This window comes from Xiphophorus couchianus, chromosome 19, assembly GCF_001444195.1.
Source record: "Xiphophorus couchianus chromosome 19, X_couchianus-1.0, whole genome shotgun sequence".
Lineage (NCBI taxonomy): Eukaryota > Metazoa > Chordata > Actinopteri > Cyprinodontiformes > Poeciliidae > Xiphophorus > Xiphophorus couchianus.
Genome location: NC_040246.1, coordinates 8580641 through 8599856, shown reverse-complemented (window position 1 = coordinate 8599856; position 19216 = coordinate 8580641). Strand labels below are relative to the sequence as shown.

Here is a 19216-nt window from a genome sequence, read left to right as displayed (position 1 = left end):
TTCCTCTATTAAATATAATGAAAGTGAGAGTGACTTTACAGTTCTCGGTTTGTATTTTAAACCATAAGATCATTGTTGGCATCTGATTTAAATAATTATTAGCTTTTGTGTAAATTACAACCTAATGTGAACTTGAGTTTAAAACAGATGCCTTCAACTCCAGTCCACAAGGGTTGGTGTCCTCCAACTTTTAGATGTTTCCCTGGTCCAACACGCTCATATTAAATAGCTGAATTATCTCCTCTGCATATTCTCCAGAGTCCGGCTAATGACCACATCATTTGACTCAAGTGTGTTGAAGCAGAGACACATCTAAAAGTTGCACGACACTGGCCCTCGGGGGCTGGAGTTCAAGATCCCTAGTTTATAATTTTATAAAACAGTGTTCCCATTTTTTGGATTAGAGTTGTTTTAAGGGGATCCGTGAGTTGTGAGCATCACATTGGCTAACTTGTGAATGGTAAAGCAGTACTGCAGCACAAACGTGTAATGTGCTGATAAATAATAAAACATGCTATTTTATTTTAGAAGACACCATGTTCCACAACCAAAGAATTCAGTTTTGTGGAGTCATGACATATACGAGTGTGGTTTTAACTGCAGGATCCCAACTGTAAATATATGTATTGGAGACTTTTGTGGCCCGGGTTAAAGTGCTTCCTTTGAGACAGAGGAATGGACTGCAGTGATTTCTGGGTTGAATTAACAATTGAGCTGTGGGAGCTGTGACTTGTGTCTGAAGGCTGGAGGGCTGAGGAGCCTAACACTGCGAGAATGATTTACATAGCTGTGAGAAAGTCCAGGATCTAACTCGCCCCAGATTTCGTCCTTGGGGAGATGTGTTGAAGGAGTCACAGCACTGTGATATTTTTTGGATTTATGTTCCCCACTGAACCCTTCCGCTACTCTCTGACAACTTTGTTATTTATTTCTGACTGTTGTGATTATTTGCTTTAGTACAGTTACAAACAGGGTGTATTCCATTGCTATTCTGCACCAGTTTGCATCTCTGAGATTATCCTCTGTGCATGTCTTAACTTTAGATGTCCTTGTTGTTGCCCATCCAGACACTGTTGAGGATAATTTGTCCTTTTGGTTCCCACTCTGGTTCTCAGCGAGGGATATTACCTTACAAAGAGGGCACGAGTTGCCAATCGAAAGTAAGTTATTTCGTCAGACAAAAGTGTTGTAAATAGCCCGAGGGTAAGATAAAATAATGATATACTGTTTTATCCGGAGGGAAACTCCATCATGAGGCAGAATCAAACCCTTGCAGAAAAAAAAAAATCAAAAATGCTTTCAGAGGATGTATTTCATCATGTTGTATTACCACCGTGGATTGTACCACTAGTGGATGGTTTTCATATTCATATGTTTCGCATAGCGGACACACTGTACCAATATTCCTCGAGGATGGCGCGGGAGGTTTAGGACTGCAGGGCATATCTAAATTCAGCTATTGATTAATGCTGCTGCATGGGAAAACAAAACCCCCCCTTTAAAGACATCGTCGTCTGCAGATCCACAGCAGAATGTTTAATTCCCATCCCCACTGCTGCATTGAAATTATTTGCTTTCGCAGTCAGAAATCGAAAGGTTGTAAAAATTGACTTCCTTTACAGGCAAAGGGAAATAAATTTCAATAGCATTGACAGTGGCCACGCAGAAAAGCTATTGCGAGGCATTTAGTTATTGAAGAGATTGATCAAGAAAGTGATTTGTTTGCTGTGGTTTGGTTAAAAGACCTAATTGAGTCACTGTGTTCTGCAAAAGGTCCTTATTTGTTCATTTGGTCTTGATCAGAATGCATGATAGAGAGGAATTAAGCAGTTAAGTTAGGAATGATTTGACTTTACCTAGTTATTTGTGAGCAAAATGTACTTCTACAAAATTAACACATTACGGTTAAAATTAGAACGGTCACTCAATTGCTTTCGAAAAAAGATTATGTTGAAAATCAAAAAGGCAAGAATATAACTATGGTTTAATTTGCTGCTGATACTTATTAAAATAAATATATGTTTATTCATTACACAGTTGGAATGAAAGCTGAAATATATTTGGTGAATTAGGCTTCACTGTCTGTCTCAGATATAATTAAATTTTCTGAGGTTTAATGTCCAACCTTTTTGGAGATTAAGTGACATCCACTGAGCATTTTAAGAGAGTTTTAGCGTGTATTTTGTGATTGTTCTGTTTTCTGGTGTGTTCAGTTTCTGTTCTGCCATTTCTTCCGGTCTTCTGTCTTCCTTCTCAGGCTTCTGACTCATTCGCTGTCACTCTGTTAGTTAATCTCCCACTTGTTTCTTGTTCCATTGATCACCTGTCCTCAGTATGTCTTCCCCCCTCAGATTTATGCTCATTGATTCATGTTTTGGATTATGAACTCTGTATTTTAAAGGTTTTTTGTCCTATTTAATTGGCCTTCTGCCTTGCCAGTATGTAAGTCCTACAGACACAGAAACGGAAAAAATATATAAAGCCAATCTCAGACAGAAACCAGGAGCTTCAAATTGCAGACACCAGCCAAAGTGTCTATGATGCTTTATCCTAGTGAAGGTGGCCACTTACACAGTGCTGTTATGTGCCCATTGAATGACTGTGCCTATTAAGGCAATTTTGGTTGGTGGTACAAGTTAACTAACAACCATGTGAATGTGAGGACTCACAGTTTCCCAGAAAAATGTTGATAATTGATGTTCTTCACCTTAACCCAGAGATGGGGACTCAAGTTGCTCTTAAGTCACAGGTGCTTGATCCATTGTGCCATTAAGCTCCTTGTTAGTGAACAGCAAGTTGTCCAAAAAGTACTGAAACTTTGAACAGTTGGAAATTTGCATTCAAAAGTTTAGAGGAAGTGCCCCTGTAAACGTAAGAGTGAATTTTAGGTTTATACTGAAATTTCACCTGAAATAAGAACATCACTAATTTTTTGTGAGTATTGTATAGGCTCTATTTCCTTTCTTTAAATTTTAAGCTAAATCCTCATGTTACACAAAAACACAAATAGAGGGCAGAAGTAAGGCAGGCAGATACTTTCAACAGAAAATAGGTCTTAAATCTTCAACTTGGTCTGATTGTCTAACTTTTTGGGATTAATCGCATTCCAAAAGAAAAGCTGGAGCACTAAGTTTTTTTTTTCTTCCATAGAATAAGTCTGGAAGGAAGAATCAGACAGTACAACTGGAAGAAATTATCAGATAAAGAGCAGAGGGAGATAAAAATAACGGTGAACTATGGGGGAAATAGAAGTGAAGAGGAGTGTCAGTGAAGTACACCACAGGGGAAAAAAGAGGGGGTTGTGTGTTCATTTTCTGGATAGATAGGTCAGATGGAATGGAACCATGCGTCACAATGAAGGCAGCTGTGCTTTTGGCAAGGACTTTGTTAGCGCACATGAGCCCAGCCATTTCTTCGTCCAAAAGCCACATACACACCTTTCCTCACACACACACACATACAAAAAAAAATCTAAATAGTAGGAGTTTTCATGGACAGGTGATAGCTAGCTTTACTTTTAGTTTTTTGCTGCAGGCCTGGATGAGCTCAGTCAGTGGTTTCTTTTTCCTTAGCAGGGATTTAGGCAGGGGAGCCATGCTTAGCAGAACCTCAAGGCATGGGGCCATCTAAGCAGCACAAAGTCCTGGAAATGGTTCAGATTAGCTGTGATGTTCTTTTCCAGATAACACTGTTGGCCTCTGCTTGTGTATTTCTGTATACTGTAGGTATACAGGAGGTTGTCTTTCACTTAAAGCTTTCATAACAAAACGCTTTTCACAAATTGTGTTCCCCATAGATGTCAGATGGATTTGAGTTAGTTTTGGTTTATTTAGGTTTAGCATAAATTTAACCATTGAAATCAGTTAAAACATGCAGAAGTTGATTGCTGGCTTGTTATTTTCAAAGAGAACTGACAAATGAGCCTCACTGGGAGATATATTCTATTTTAAGGACAGTGACTGCAGTTTGCATGTAGGACAAAAGGTTAAATTTTGGTCTCATCAAACCACATCACCTTCTAACTATCTTCTGAGGTTTTCACAGCACAACTGTATTTGTGTCAAGTCTAAAATATACAAAATTTTTACTGTTTATAAATTAGGCAATTGGTTTCATTGTGCTTTATTTGGTAGAGTTACAGAAAAGGGGGTTGATACAAGTGTTTGAAAACCAAATACAGCTTTCTTTCAACTTCACAATTCTGCTATTCTTTGTTTTGGCCTGTCTCTAAAGAGCCCAACACAATGCAAAATTGGGAAAAAATTCCCATGTGTTGCAAAACTGAACACTTTTGCAATCCACTCAAAAAGTTGTGTTTGTCACATGTTATTCTAAACAGTTACATTTTGGTTTATAGAGTACTCAGTGTTGGCCAGTACACTGACAAAAACAAACTGTTATCTTTAGAAGTGTCTTTATTGCACTTAGTCACATGTACATTTATCATGAGGTAATAAATCTTTGTAAGTGAAACATGTTTAATGACTCCGAGAGACAGTGGTGTAAGTGCCCTGTCCTATTCGTTAGATGTGCTGTGATTCTTGTTGCCGAAGACAGAGCTGCGGCTGGTTTTTTACTTTACTGGGCCCAACACTCCCCTGGGCTCACTATAATGGAATGCTCTGCATGAACACAGGCCCTGGCCTCCTCTGGGCCTGTCTTCATCCAGCAGTTTATGGAGCTGCTGCATATAGACTGACTCTGACTGACAGCGTGATGTCTGCTTGTTGCTTCGTACCTTCCTGTTTGAGACTGTTTAATCTTTCTCTACGCAACGCACATTTTGTCAAAGTTTATACTGCTCTTTGTCATTCTGTGTAAATATAGACTTAAAAGATACATGGAGCATGCTCTGTTACTATTATGTTTCCTGGATCTCTGCGACTTTAGTCAGAAAATACATCATTCAGCAGAAACATCAATGGTCAGTGGAGTTGTTTAATATTTCCTTTCCTCTGTAGACATAGACACGAAGGAAATATCCATCTCCTGGGATCCTGACCCAGCAGGAACTATCCATATTTCAGTCAGAACCCTAACAATGACATTTGGACAGTGGTGAGGGGGTGCTATTTGTAGAGTCAGTTCGCTTCCAAGGCATTGGCCCCAGATTTTAGTCCATTTTTAAATAATCATCACTAACAGTTTATATCTTTAGAACCTTACATCATTCCCTGACTCCCCTTTTTTGCTTTTGATCATGCTCTCCCAATCTGCACAAACACAAGCTCACACCACACCGTGACTCCTCCATTTTTCTCTATCCTACTAACACTAATGAGTCTTTCAGCTAAGCGATGATAGACTTGTATTTATTCTCCAGGCTGACAACTTTAGGGAGTGGATATCTGCTCTCAGTGCCTGGGGCCCATGCCAGGGACACATCAGGCATAGCTCCGTGCAGCTAGAGAGGAATGGGGTAAAATTGTTTTCCAGTATCCCAGCTTCCTGTCCAGTTTTACTTTAAATATCCACACCACGCATAACTTCAATTTCCCTGTAGGCACTGTCACTACTTGATTTCCCCCACCCCACCCCCAAAACAATTACCCTACGTTTACAGTTATGCCCATCCTCCAATGTATACACACGCAAAACTAATCCGGTTTGCTCATAACACACAAACAATGGAAAATCTCTGCGCATGACCCCTCCCCAGGGGTACCACTTACCTCCTGCTTTGGTAAACAGGGAAAAACTGCCAAAAGACAGACAAAAGCATCACAGAGTTGAGTTTTTTTTTTTCTGTTTTGCTTTAGATATATGTTGTTGAGAAACCTATGGTATGATATGCTAAGTGCTGGGCTGAAGAGGCGAAGCAGCAAAGTGAGACACATAAATCTGACATGCAGCATGTGAGCCCATTAATTCAACTTTGCAGGCCATGTAGATGAGAGAGCTGGGGGCCTATCCAAACACTGTCCCTCTGCAGCGGGGCTCCGAGCCCTCCGAAGCACTCACTATTTACTGTGGGCCTGTGTTTGGACTTGTGCCATGTAACACTTTGACCTAGCAAGAGGAGATTGCTCAGACTTGTATGCAAGAAGGAAAACAGTGAGCTATTGTGAGGCTCTGCACAGCAGGGTTTGGTTTTCTTAGACTTTATCAGCTTCTCAGCTTACTGACTTCTGTGATTAGTTGTTTTTCCAAATCTTAATCCTACTTTCCTGCTTGACCTTCTTCCATCATTTTTCAGGAAAACACCATAAATATATCAAATGGAAAAGTCTAAGGGGATGAAGCAGAGTTAGATATAGATTGATAAAACTTCAAATATTTACTTTTTACTTATTAAGTGGCTGAAGGGTGAAACAGCACTTTCCTGACAGAAGAGTCCCTGGAGTGAAGGCCATCTGGGAGGGCATGAATGGTGACCTGTGTGGCTCAATTTGTGCAAGAACATGCAGGACAAATTGAAGCACCAGATACAGCTTTGTATACCATATGAATTGGCTGAGGCAATATTGCCATGCTGATCTAAAGCTATATGTCTCTAATTACGTTGGACATCTTAAACATTATGTTCTTGATTAAGCTGTTTGTTCACAAATGTTCTCTCAGCTCTTCACTGAAAGGAATATCTATGGATTTTATTTAGGGCTGTCAGGGTAGGGTGGGGAGATACAAATGCACGGCACATTGTTCAAATTTTTATTTATAAAAAGAGAAAAAAAAGATATGTTTTTTTTTTTTTTTTGGTTTAGTGGCCTTAATTTCAAAGTGCTGACAGGAAAGTAAGTAAAGAGAAACTGAAGGCATGCAGCAAAGATCGCAAGGCCGGGAATCGAACCTGCGACAGCAGTTGACCTCATCTAGGACTAAGGCCTCCTTATGTGGGTTGTGTTTAACCCCGCCGCCACCACACCAAACCCATGAGAATCTATGTTTTGATACCACTTTACAATAAGGCTCCCTGTATGGATGTCTAATAAACAATTTATAGATATGTTATCCATTCAACTACAAACACATTATAAATTGTTAACAACTGTTTATTATGCATTAATTAAGGACGAGAAGGAGACTACATACCGAAAGGTAATGTTTACAAATGCTTATTTTGCTTACAAGGTAGATAAAATATATAGGTGAACATTCTTGGCTCACTACTTGGCAAGAAACCAGTAGATTTTGTCTTCTTCTCATCCTCAATTTCTACATAATAAACAGTTAGCAATGATTTATAAAGTGTTGAGATTAATTAATAACATAAACTATTTATTAGCCATCTATAAGGGCAGCCTAATTGTAAAGTGCTACTTAATATCCCTTTAGCTCCACAAGTCTGTGTTGCTATCACAGATAATTCCAGTAAAATAGTTTGAAATTAAACAAAATGTGTAAAACATTTTTACAATGCACTGTATGCTGTTACTATATGAATATATATATATATATATATATATATATATAAGAAATAGAATAACCCAGGCAATGAGAAACAGTAATAACCTGCTTTTTTACCAGAATTTTCTTTTTTGCTTTTATGCTAAAGTTTAATGTTATCTGTTTTTGCATGGTTCATGACCTTCAACGTCCAAAGACTTACTATTCTTACTATTTGTGGCTTTATTAAAAGAAAACATTACATTTTAAAGTTTTCATTTCATTAGGGTGTAATGTACAGTTGTCCTTTGGCTTTGCTCCTCTCTGCTGTCACAATGGATGACAGGTAAATGACCTCTCAAAGTGCAAATACTGTCACTCCCCTGTCATAAATGCCCCTGTACCACATAACGCAACATGCATATTTATGATGCTGCATAAACATGGCCCTTACGTCACACCAGAAGCCAAATGTGTGCCTTGCCATGCCACTCATCTCACTCCCTTCAGATCCCCCATGGCACACCGCCCCAAATGAAAAGATGTTAAAGAGAGAATGCCAGCCTTTGTCAAACTCTTCAAGGTGAAATTGCACCAAGACAAAAAAAAAAAGAAACAAAATAAAACAGCATGGATGAAAAAAATTGTAATAAACCCATAGGGGATCTATTCCCAAAACATGTCATGAGTATGTGGCCATTTCATCTTGTTTTGATTTTGAGCAGATTCTGGTACATGTTTAGACACTGCTGCTGAAAGATATCAGTCATCCCTACCTGTCAGGTGAGGGACTTCTATAAACTCTGATGATGAGTGGACGACGAGTCCAAACATGTCGGTGACTGACAGCTTCATTGAACTGCCAACCCCTTAAATCTGGCGGAATGGCAGTAGGCGAGGCCAGTGCATTCATCTTGTGAGTGTTAATACCGATGGCATTCTAGTCTTTTCCGCAAAAGTGTTTCTTCTGTTTTTTTCTCACCCTCCTGGAAGCAACAATGATTAACAATTTTAACCTTTCTTGCTTGCCGCTGAGCTGCTGCTTTTTCAGCGAGGTGGAGTTCTTTAAACCATGGGACAAAGTTTCTGCTGAGCCTAAACAATTGGCCACAAGTGGTGTGAAATCCTTTCTGGTCTCCTGTGAGGTGCCCCGACCACTGCACCACACCTCTGTCCATCTTTCCTCTCACTAGCGGTGTCGAGCTTCCCCTGGTATCGAAGCCAGACTTCCTGTAGTTTGAAGCCAGTAGATATTACATAAAGCATGTGAGGTTGTTGGCAGACAGATCATCCAACCCTGCAATAAATTCAAGCAGTCGTCTAGCTGTTAAATGGTTTATGCCAGATTTGTTTTCCTTGTGGCTACTGTAGTACGGGAAAATCACATCCTTTTAATCTGATGGATTAGTATCAGTGTTGTTCAAATATACATAGACACAAAGTTCAGCCAAAACAAAACTGGCGAAAAGAGTGTTTAGTTCAGAGAGATAATGCTTCCCTATCTGGCTTGTCCTCATCCCAAAGGCGACGATTCCACCTCCAACATGAGCTAAAATTCATTCAGCAGCTTCCCACAGGTCAGACAATAGCAGAGTCATTTATGAAAGATACTTCCTAAAAACTAATGTATTGAAAAATGTGTTTCCTCCCCGCTTCACATTTCACTTCACCTCTGTTCTTGATGGTGCTTTTACAGTGGCCAAACAGAACAGACTGCCGAGAGGATCCTCCTGTGCCGGTGGTGCCGTCTGGACAGAAAGTCACATGGTTATGACTCATGTCAACATCCGCTGCAGCTGCTTTTCTCAAGGTCCAAAATGGGGGAGCAAAGCCTTAATGGAAGAGGGTTTGATCTTTGAATTCTTAATATCCGTCTTAATATGTGTAAGTGGGAAAGTTAACAATTTTCAGTTAATACCTCTCTTAGCATATTAATTAGCTGAAGCTAATGGCTAGTTGGAGAGAGACAAAGACCAAAGCTTACTTCAAGCAACTGCAATCTTAAAAATGTCATGGTAGTTAAGAGTCTATAAACAGTTTTCATGTTTGTACTGGATAGTTTAAGTATACAAAGAAGCCAATATTTATATTTTTTTCACAGTGGAGATGAAAGTCGGAGGCGGTTCGCCACTGGTGATTGTCCTGCTTGAAACGTACTGAATATGTAAAGTGTTTCTGACCAGACTAAGTGTCTGGTATTGAAGCAAAACTGTGTAAGAAAAAACTAGTTTGCTCTGCCCACTTTTATTTTAGAAAGTTTACCTATTCAGCTCATCTTACAAACTCCATGCATTTCCTATGGGAAAAATCATTGGGGTTTTTTCTGTCAATAACTACATGATTTTTGTAGAAATCAATATACTTGTGGTAATGTTTTTAAGTTGGATGTTTTAACCATCCCTCAGGACAATAAGATTGTGTCTATACAAGTTAAAATACCAACATTTTAGTAGAAGCCAACTTCAAAAATCCTGAACTACCCCTTTAAAACAAACCATAATCCTCCAGTTTGCTCCCTGCAGGTAACTGAATGGGTCAATTTGTCAGTAATGTTGATGTTTGTACGTCACAGTGTCAGCAGTGAAACAACACTCAAACACGCAGCCAATAATGTATTTCAAAACATGTTCCTGGTGTGACTAAAACAGCAACACTGCACTCATTGTAAAATGTGTTTGAAAGCGCCGCCCCTGCAGATGGATATTTATCCTCGTAGGTGTGACCTGACTGACAGGTGCTTTGGAACGTTCCATGAAGCTGTTTCACAGTTCAGTGTCAAGGTTACGGTGCATCACACAAATCCGCGCTAATCGTAGCCCCTAGTAAGCTCCACCTGACAGCGAGGAACTCGCGCTGACGAGGGATTGTTGACATGTTTTCCTTAACCAGCATGCCCAGCACATTATTTTCCCTTAAGCCTATTCACAGTAATGGGGAGTGCTGAAAGGATTTTGATTGTCTGCTAAAGTATTTAATGCACACCAAATATTTGAGACACTGCTCATGGTGCGGAAACAATACACACAGTTTCTTGCATTCTTGATTAATCAAGCATAACAAAACAAACCAAGCCAGTGGGAAGAAACGAGACAGAAAAACGTTAGTTTTTTTTTGTTTTTTTTCTGTGGATGGCTTGATTCTGATACTGGAGAAATTGCTTTACTTCTTTCTAAGAGTCAGGCTTTCTAAAGCACACTTTTTGCATGAGACTATGAGCTTTTAGGCATTTAATAAATGATAAATAGAATCTTTCATCACTGAAACTCAACAGCATTACTGTGAAATGAAGTGTATGATTCTGCCCTGTGGTGTTTAAAAGGATTACTGGAAAAATACAATATCTTCTTTGTCAGCACTTAAGGTCTATATAGCCATGCCTCAGGATATCCCTTTCCCAAAAGGAAGGATTGCCCCATTTTTTTTTCCAAGCTTCACGCTGCTCATCATGTTAAAACCTCAGTTTTCCTGTAAAGCAGCCTCCCTCTCATAATGGGATTAGTCAGAGAAAAGTTTCCACTTTCTAATATGATACAGACCTTGCCTTTTTCTCAAGCATGATAATAATGCATATTTAGTCATTTTCAATCATGTGTAATAAAGTTTAAAGTAATGGTAAAAGACATTTTTCACCAAGAGAAGCAGAATTCTTTGAATGTTTTTCCCCTCTGAAATTCTGCTACTCTTCTGACACAATCCCAGACTTCAAAAGGATTATCTGTAGCACAATCCTTCTGTATCATCTATCATCTGAGGCCCTTCACGCACCCTTGTCCCCTTCCAGATGTTCTCTTTTGACTTCCACTCCATCTGCCATTCTCTCTTTCTCTGACAAAATCAATAGTAAGTCCATTTGCCATATCATACGGCAACGTCTCTGCCGGATGGTAATGATGCGATGATAACCCAGGGGTGAGGTGCATGGAGGGGGGGGAATTTTACTCTGATCAATATAGCTGGTTTACAAGGTAGTTTCTTGGAATGTACCATGGTTTTGCAGCTTCCACAAATAACTTTATGTGATTATAATATAATAATTTTCTGTTCTGGTAGAAGTAGCATTTATTGTGAGAGTTCTTTCTTTTATTAAGTTTTGCCAATCATAATTCACCAGTTAGCAGACACTTCAAAGAACTTAAATTTTTTCCATGTCCCTGGATAGTAGCAGTCATACGAGCCACCATGACATCACTCCATTAATGTGCTCCTCAACCAAAGAGAGATGAGAGTCATTGCCTTTCCTTCGGGGAGATTGCAGCAAAGGTCTTTTGTGCAAGCAGAAAAAAACCTTCTCAAAGCCTGCCTTCTGCTTCCTAAACATGGATTTAATACCCTCATTAATGATATATGACAAGGGAAATCGATGCAGACTGCACGTTAGGGCCCTTTTCGCATGTTCGTGTGTCTTTCTGTGTGAGTTTGGGCTTATAAGTTCATGTTACTGCGAGTGTGTAGCTCTTAGTGCATTGCCTTTAATGAGTACATGGTGTTGAGCATCATATACTCAGGCTTACCTCTGGATACCTTACAACTCATGTGGAAGTTGGAGCATTGTGCATGTCTGAGCAGTTCCACAGGTGGATTCCAGAAAAGGCCCAGAAAGGGCAAACGCATGTATCTATTCCTCGTTGCAAATTTTTTTGAATTTGCTTTGTTGTACTCCTGCATATTCTTCACATGCATATTTCTCCACAGCCCAAAAACATGACTGTTTAATTAATTGGTCTCTCTAAATTGTCCTTCGTGTGTGCATGCATTGTTGTTTGTCTTGTGTGTCTCTCTGTTGACATTAGATGTCCACATCTTGACCCAATGACTTCTGCCGAAGAGTAACCCAGTAATCCTACAGGGACAACTAGTGTTAACGGAGGGTTCTGTAGTTGTATAGGATGGGATTCATTCCATTGATGAGATTGTGCAAATGTGCTACATTGTGCTACACTGAAGAGGAAAGAGCAAAAATAGTATTGTGAAACAGCTGAAAGAATGTATCAGTTAGAGTTCATCCATCTGTAAAATGTTGTCTCTGACTTACTGTTTTATTAAGAGCAATACCTGCATCAACATTTCAATATGTGAATCACAGAAGCTGCTGCTGGCCGAACTTCAACTATAGGATTGGATTCCTATTTACAGAACATCAAAGTTAAAGCCCATGCTTTAAAATGTAAAACAAAAGTACTATGACCCTGCAACACTCTGTTTGAAGGAACTCACAGCTAAGGTCATAAACCCCCAACATCAAAGTTTGTATTTGATATGCAGCCAGCATTGTCTATTGAACAACATCCCAACAAGCCCATCCCACAGCTATGCCAACCATTCAGTGCTTTATTTTCTTATTAGATTGCTCTCCCAGAATTCCATTTTTATCCACACAGATCTGGCCAGTGAATCACCATTAAAGGCCCCATCAAGCTGTCAGGCTACCTGGAGTCCAGGTGCAGTAGTCCAACTGCACTGTAAACAAGCAGCACAAGCCCCTTGAATAATGGAAGCTCAGTTTGTTTTATGTTGTTCAGAGAACCTAAACAGATTCATCTCCTGCTGCTTTTGAGTGGGTTTGCTTCACAACTTTGGCCTGAACTGATTACCTTCAAGAGCTGGTTTTCAGGAGTAGAAAGGTTGAAGGTGCGTAGGAAAAGTGACATTCTACATTCAAAGATGGTCTATATGACAGTCTTTGAGAGCTGGCATTAAAAAGCTCAGTGTTCCTCACTTCTGACAAATGTTCTTTCATTATAATGTCTCCGCAATTTCTTCAGTAGTTAAAGGGGCTGCAGTTTGTTGCAGAATGGCAAAATGACTGACTTAACTATTCTAGACACCAGACAATTGCCCAGTGGTCCTTGTTCCCTCAAGGTCAGGGTGAAAGTATGGAAAGGCCCACGAAAAATAAATGCAGACCATAGTGTAGTTGTCACATACTTCACTAACACATATGAAGGCTGGCTCCTCTTTTATCCTCAAATAAATTGCCCTGAAGAAGTGCTCACACATAAACGTGTCTCCCATAAACTGGGCTGAGAGCCGCATTTTTCATAATTTGCGAAAATAGTCCTCAGATTTTGATCTTGCGTTGCTGACATTGAGTGACATTGTTCCTTTTATTGTGTTATTAAATGTCTGAAGTGAGCGATGTTTTTTTTACCTGCACTGATAGACAAATTTGTTGGTTTTATTTCTCTTTTCATTATAGTGGCACTATCTCACTCAAAAAAGAAAATCCAGCCTTTAATTTGAGAAGATGTATTTAATGATAGAAAATACCCTGTTCGGAAATAATTGTCCTTAATTGTCCTTACAGATTGTCTCGATCACCCACAGCCCTTGTTCCTCAATATGCTCACCCCAAAAGATAGAATTAAAGGTCTGTTGACTGAGAGGGATTCATATCCAGCATGTCAAACCCACCTGGAATGTTTGTTGCTGAAAAGCTTAATGGTTGACTGAATAAAACACACAATTCAGATTATATTATCAAACGTTTACAAGTTTGATTAAAAAACAAAAAAGAAGATAATGTCTATTGACTTTTGAGATGACATTTACAACCTCTTACTTTGCTTTTCAAAGTGTACTGGATTTATAGATAGCAAATGCACAACCGATTTCCTGGGTGTCTGACCAATAGGCTTGAAGTATGACCTAACCATGTCTGGTTGTCATGGAGGCATGGTGATCCCAAGTTGCTACTCAAAAGATTTCTTGTACTTTCCTTACCATTTTGATCATAGTGGCAAGATGATGATGGGTCCTTCTGCAGTCTCTGTACTCTAATAGCTATAAAATAACTATAAATCATATGTGTCATGTTATATTTGCATTCTAGGGAAACAGAATCCCACAGATTTGTAATTATATGGTCCAAAAAATTCTGATCAATTTAAAATCACAATGTAAAAATGTAAAAAATGCTTCTGTCCCATTAATATCAATGGGAGTTTTAGGAGCACCAATTTATAGGATCTATGTCTTAACATAGGTATTATGTTAAGATATTAACATAATTGTTGGCACTATGGGTGGCAACAATTATGAGTCTGAATATAAAATCTGACTAATCCAGCAGCAAAATCTTACAGGATGATTTTCAGTTACCTTGAAACATTCTTGAAAATCTGCCCCTTTTCTTTCTAGGTGGAAAACACCGGGAGGTAAATATGTGCTAAACACAGCTCTGTGGGGTAGTTAACACCTTAGTCCCCTGTCTTAGAGGGTGTCTGGTTGTCATTAAGGGCGATGGGCAATGGGGCTGCCAGGTGGGGATCAGTGCTTTTCGTGTGCTGACAGTTTTGCGAAACTGTAAGAGAAATTACCCAAGAGGAATGAAAACAGCACTCAGCCGGTCTGACAGAGAAGACAGACAAGCTAAAACAGATGATGCACGTCCCAACGATTTCCCCCCATCTTTTAGTACCTTGCTGCACGTGCAGCTGTAAGAAGCCCGGGGTTGCCACATCTGGCTGGTCTTACCTCAAGGTTGAAGAAGGCTAGGGGGCCTTGAGGGACAGAGTCCTGAGACTAAGGGAGACCTGTCAGGACACACCAAACAAAAGCTTACTGGCTACTGACAGGTTACACACAAAGAGAGCCGAGTGCATGGTTTCTGCTTGCGCTGTTAAAGATGAGACCTCCAGTGAAATGGAAGGCTTTCATTTCACTGTGTGCAATAAGTGGTTTGCCTGTGTTTACAGTGACTAAGGGGTGATTTGATGGTCTGAGATATCTAACGGAGAGATCCAAAACAAAGTGTTCAAAGTGCACAACGATGAAAGATATTAAAAAGTTGCTACATTAACATTGTAGCTAACAAAACACACCTTTAATCCAGAAGAACTGCATTTCTTCATGTCCATCTGAAATATATTTGCTGGACTTTTTATATTGGCTAAACTCTCCAGAGTCTTTAATGTTTTCAGAAGTGTCTTGCTCATAGAGTTGCTGTAAATCTGTTAGCAAGTGTCAGATTATCTCTTCCTTTGTAAAAAAATAAAATAATAATAATAATATTAATAATGTATTCCATTGATCCTATTAGCTTTATAGATGGTCAAAAAGTCCGAACATGTCCAAAAAATCTACATGTTGCTGCATCCTCTGATATGATGGTTTTCTGGTGCTGGAAACTAACATGTTCAGTGTCTGTAGGAAGTTAAATTTATCCTATGTTTTTCTCCAATAAACTCAGATTTGCACTCTGTGGAAAAGTACGTTTAAACGTTTAGGAGAAATCAGTAAAGTTTTATTGTAAAATTATTCATGTGTTTCTTTAACTAAATTTAAAAGGATATTAACTAGAAAATATAGCTTAGTGTTAATAACAAATAGAATAAAATATGTTATTATATTTAATTCATTTGGTTTATGGTAAATATTAATAATAATGTATTTATTAATCTGAGAAATATACAGAAGCTCTTTGCTTCTAAAAACGGTGATGAATAGAATTTAACTGGGTATAGAATATATCGTTTAGAAACTGTTTTCGGTAGATTATGTGACTGATTATTTACGTATGCCAAGTTTAATGTGTGTCATCTTCCACAACTTTTTAGTATTCGTTGCTTGACTCTTTTAAGCTCCAATTTCCTTTCCAAATTGAATGATGCAGAATGTTACACACCATTGACATACTGTAAACAGTGTAGTGTTTCCAGTCCATCAAACCACTGAATTTTTCTTTCCACTCTGTTTAGGTCCAGGCTTGTGGCTTTTGGCATTTGGGGCTTTAGAGAAGAAGAGGCCCAGGCCAAAGAGGGTGAAGGGCAACACGAGGTGACCAAAGGACGCAATGTGGGGTCACGCTGGGGCTCTTCCTTCTCTGTGTGCTGCGTGCCCCAGTGCTCTGGAGGCCAGAGCCTGATTACTGCTCTGGGATCCAGGCGCAGAGCGTTTTCATTAGGGAGAGGGCCAAGATCATCCAGGAAGGTTCCGGCCCATTAATACATTTGAAACAGCGAATGAAAGGAGGGGGCTGTTGAGAGGGTTTTTGGGGGGTGTATGGAGTTATTTTGAAAGAGGAGAACTCTGTGGAACAACGATGAGAGCTTTGGTGAATAAATACCCTGTGGATCATCTTAACCCCACAGTACTCTTCCCCCCCACCCCTCCGCTCTTGTCTCTAAGATCTGCGGCCAATTTTCCTGTAATTTGGAATAAATTGTTTGTGAAATCCATGTCGATGCTTCCACTGGAAATCCATTCACAAAAGGTGGAGAGAGGAGGAGGAGGCGGAGGAATTGGCTGGTTGGGTAACGGCAGAGAAAATGAGAACAATGTATGGAGAATCCGGTTAATGACATCATCTGCTTCCTTTTCCCAAATTTTCATACAACACGACACAGACACAGATTTTTTTCATTCGATCTTGAGGTAGCTTGGAGTGATCAAAGTATCTGCGTTCAAGTGAAACCAGAAGACGACACAGACAGATGTTTGCACAAAATCATGTTATAATTCTGATAAATGTTTTGAAGTCTGGGGTCAGTTCAAGATTACAAATGCAGGATCCAAACTTCCCAGGGTTTCTATTACTGATCACTCGAGCACCTTTTTCTTTTTGCCTCTAATTGACTGACATGACATACAAGAGAGCAGGTTGATCTAATTATAACAAAGGCTAACTGTGTGTCTTCCCTCTCCTTGGTACACGTGATATTTCCCCAGCTAGCTGTTGGACCACTGTAGGTGTTTATTACCCACAACCATGTGAAGCCTTCACTGCAGGAGGAAAAGAAATCTCTTCAGGTCAGTTTCCAGACTAGTTAATATTTTATCCTGCACATGACAACTATTGATTCATCATCATCACTTATTAATGGAGTCCGATGTTGTAGTGAATGTTAATCATACACAATTCTACATTTTTCTCATATATACAGGCCCAACCATATTTATATATGATGTGTAAATAAAATGTTTATTGCTAAATGTAGCACAGTCCCATTTGTGCTACATTTGTCCATTCGTCTATCCACAAAAAAACACTTTTTGTTTGACCAACTGAAACATATGTACATGCTAAACTCTGCTAGGACTTCAACTAGAAACATGTGCGTTGACCAAAAGGGATTAAGGGTGGAAGTGCTGGACAATTCCATTCTTACCTATGGTTTGATTCATCTTTCAACTGCTCTTTGGAATGACTGAACATCACAGTTTCAAAAGTTGTTTTATTTGGGATGCTAGGTAGCCACCGAGTATGCTCAACAGGTCAGGCTGTGAGCCATCCTGCATTTTTGTCTGTATGCTTAAGATGAATGAGAGCGCAAGAGACTATGACATGTTTGGTACACAGACGAAGAACATGGCAATGAAAGAATCTTAGTGTTTTCAGATCTCATCTACATTCATAAATCATAGACGTATGTCACTTCCTCCATATGTTTTGATTAATAGTCTGTTTTTCACACTGTAAACTACTCAGACCAGGGTTCCCTTTCTCCAGTTGTCCTGAGCATCACCTTTCAGATGAAGTTTCATACATGCCCAATAATGCAGATTGTCAGAGGAGACAAATTATTTTCCAATTAAAGCAGACCAAGTAGCTCTGAAGTGAAAGTCCCCTAAAACCAAGATTTAAACTTGCTAAATGTTACAGATGAAGCCTAATTGATGTCCTAAATGTAAAAGAGGGTTGAACTATATAGCAATTTACCAGTAACTGCACCAATAGTGATTTTGTTAAAACAATTGTTTCTTAAAATTAAGTTTTAAAGAAATAAAAAACTTTATTTAATAGCTTTTAACTATTTGTACACATATTTATGTGTAGAATGCAACCTATTTAAGTTGCTATACTGTGATGTGTCTCTTCTTGGAAAGACATAAAAGCAAACCAGCTCCAACAGGTGAAGGAAACTTCAGTGAAAGTTTTTAACCCTGATTATAATCCTGGTAGTCTAATAAATCAACCTCAACAACAAATATGACCTTGTGTGCTCCTCTGGCCTGCCACTCACTACAGATAACAATCCTAAACGCGAACTGGGACCGCCGAGCCAGTGCAAAGTGAGCTGTTAATGCCTGACGTGTGTTTTGTCACTGCAGCGCGACGGGGGGAAGAGACTGAAGGTAAGCACCAAGCTCAGAGAGCGGCAGGGGTAAAAAGGCTCTGCAACTTGGCAGCGAGCATCTCTTTGCGTGCCAGCACAGCTGTCCGGCAGGCGTCTCATTGAGGGATGCTCCCAACATGCAACCAACGACCAATCTATCACTACAACGGCCAGACGCACAAGGACACAAAGGTGTTAACCCAGCATGCAGTACTGATAGAGCGCAAGCGTTTTACACATCATAATTTTCAGTGTCAGGCTTGCATAACATGAGTTAAGTAGTTTGCACAGCTTGTTGCATGAAATATATATATATATATATATATATATATATATATATATATGTCTTGACAATTATATATTTTCAGTTTTTTTTGTTACAGCATGTTGTATCCCTTCCTTACTTTACACAGCGTCTGCCAAAAGAAACATTAGAGACAAACTTGACTGCTCAAGTTCTAAAATAATACGTAATTTCAGTCAACTGTGATTAACATGTACGGCAACACGTCTACGGACCTTCTTTTGTCAGACAGACAACAGTGAGGAGATTTTATGAGCAGACGTTGTCTTGTGCCAGAGTTTTGATTACACTTCTTTCTCTTCTATCTCTATTGTATTATCTGATGCCTACATCCTGACTTCAGCCTCATGGTTAGGTTTTAATCTCCTGATGCACTCGGCTCTCTTGCTCGCTGTCCTATGACACACAGGGAATCAGAGAGGGCTTATGTTACAGCACATGAATTAAAGCAAAATGAAATGCACTCCAGATGCTTTCAGATGCTTTTAATTTATGGCAGAAGCATTTGGATACCAAAAAAAATGCATTAAAT

At 39.3% G+C, this 19216-nt stretch overlaps 1 long non-coding RNA gene across 1 annotated transcript in view; it reads left to right on the top strand.

The window, feature by feature from the left end:
• Positions 1-16517, top strand: part of LOC114134561 (uncharacterized) — a 43064-nt gene extending 26547 nt beyond the window's left edge. The window contains exon 3 of the long non-coding RNA XR_003593405.1: positions 16023-16517. This is a non-coding gene — a long non-coding RNA (uncharacterized LOC114134561). The remainder of the gene's footprint in view (positions 1-16022) is intronic.
• The last annotated feature ends 2699 nt before the right edge of the window (positions 16518-19216 follow it).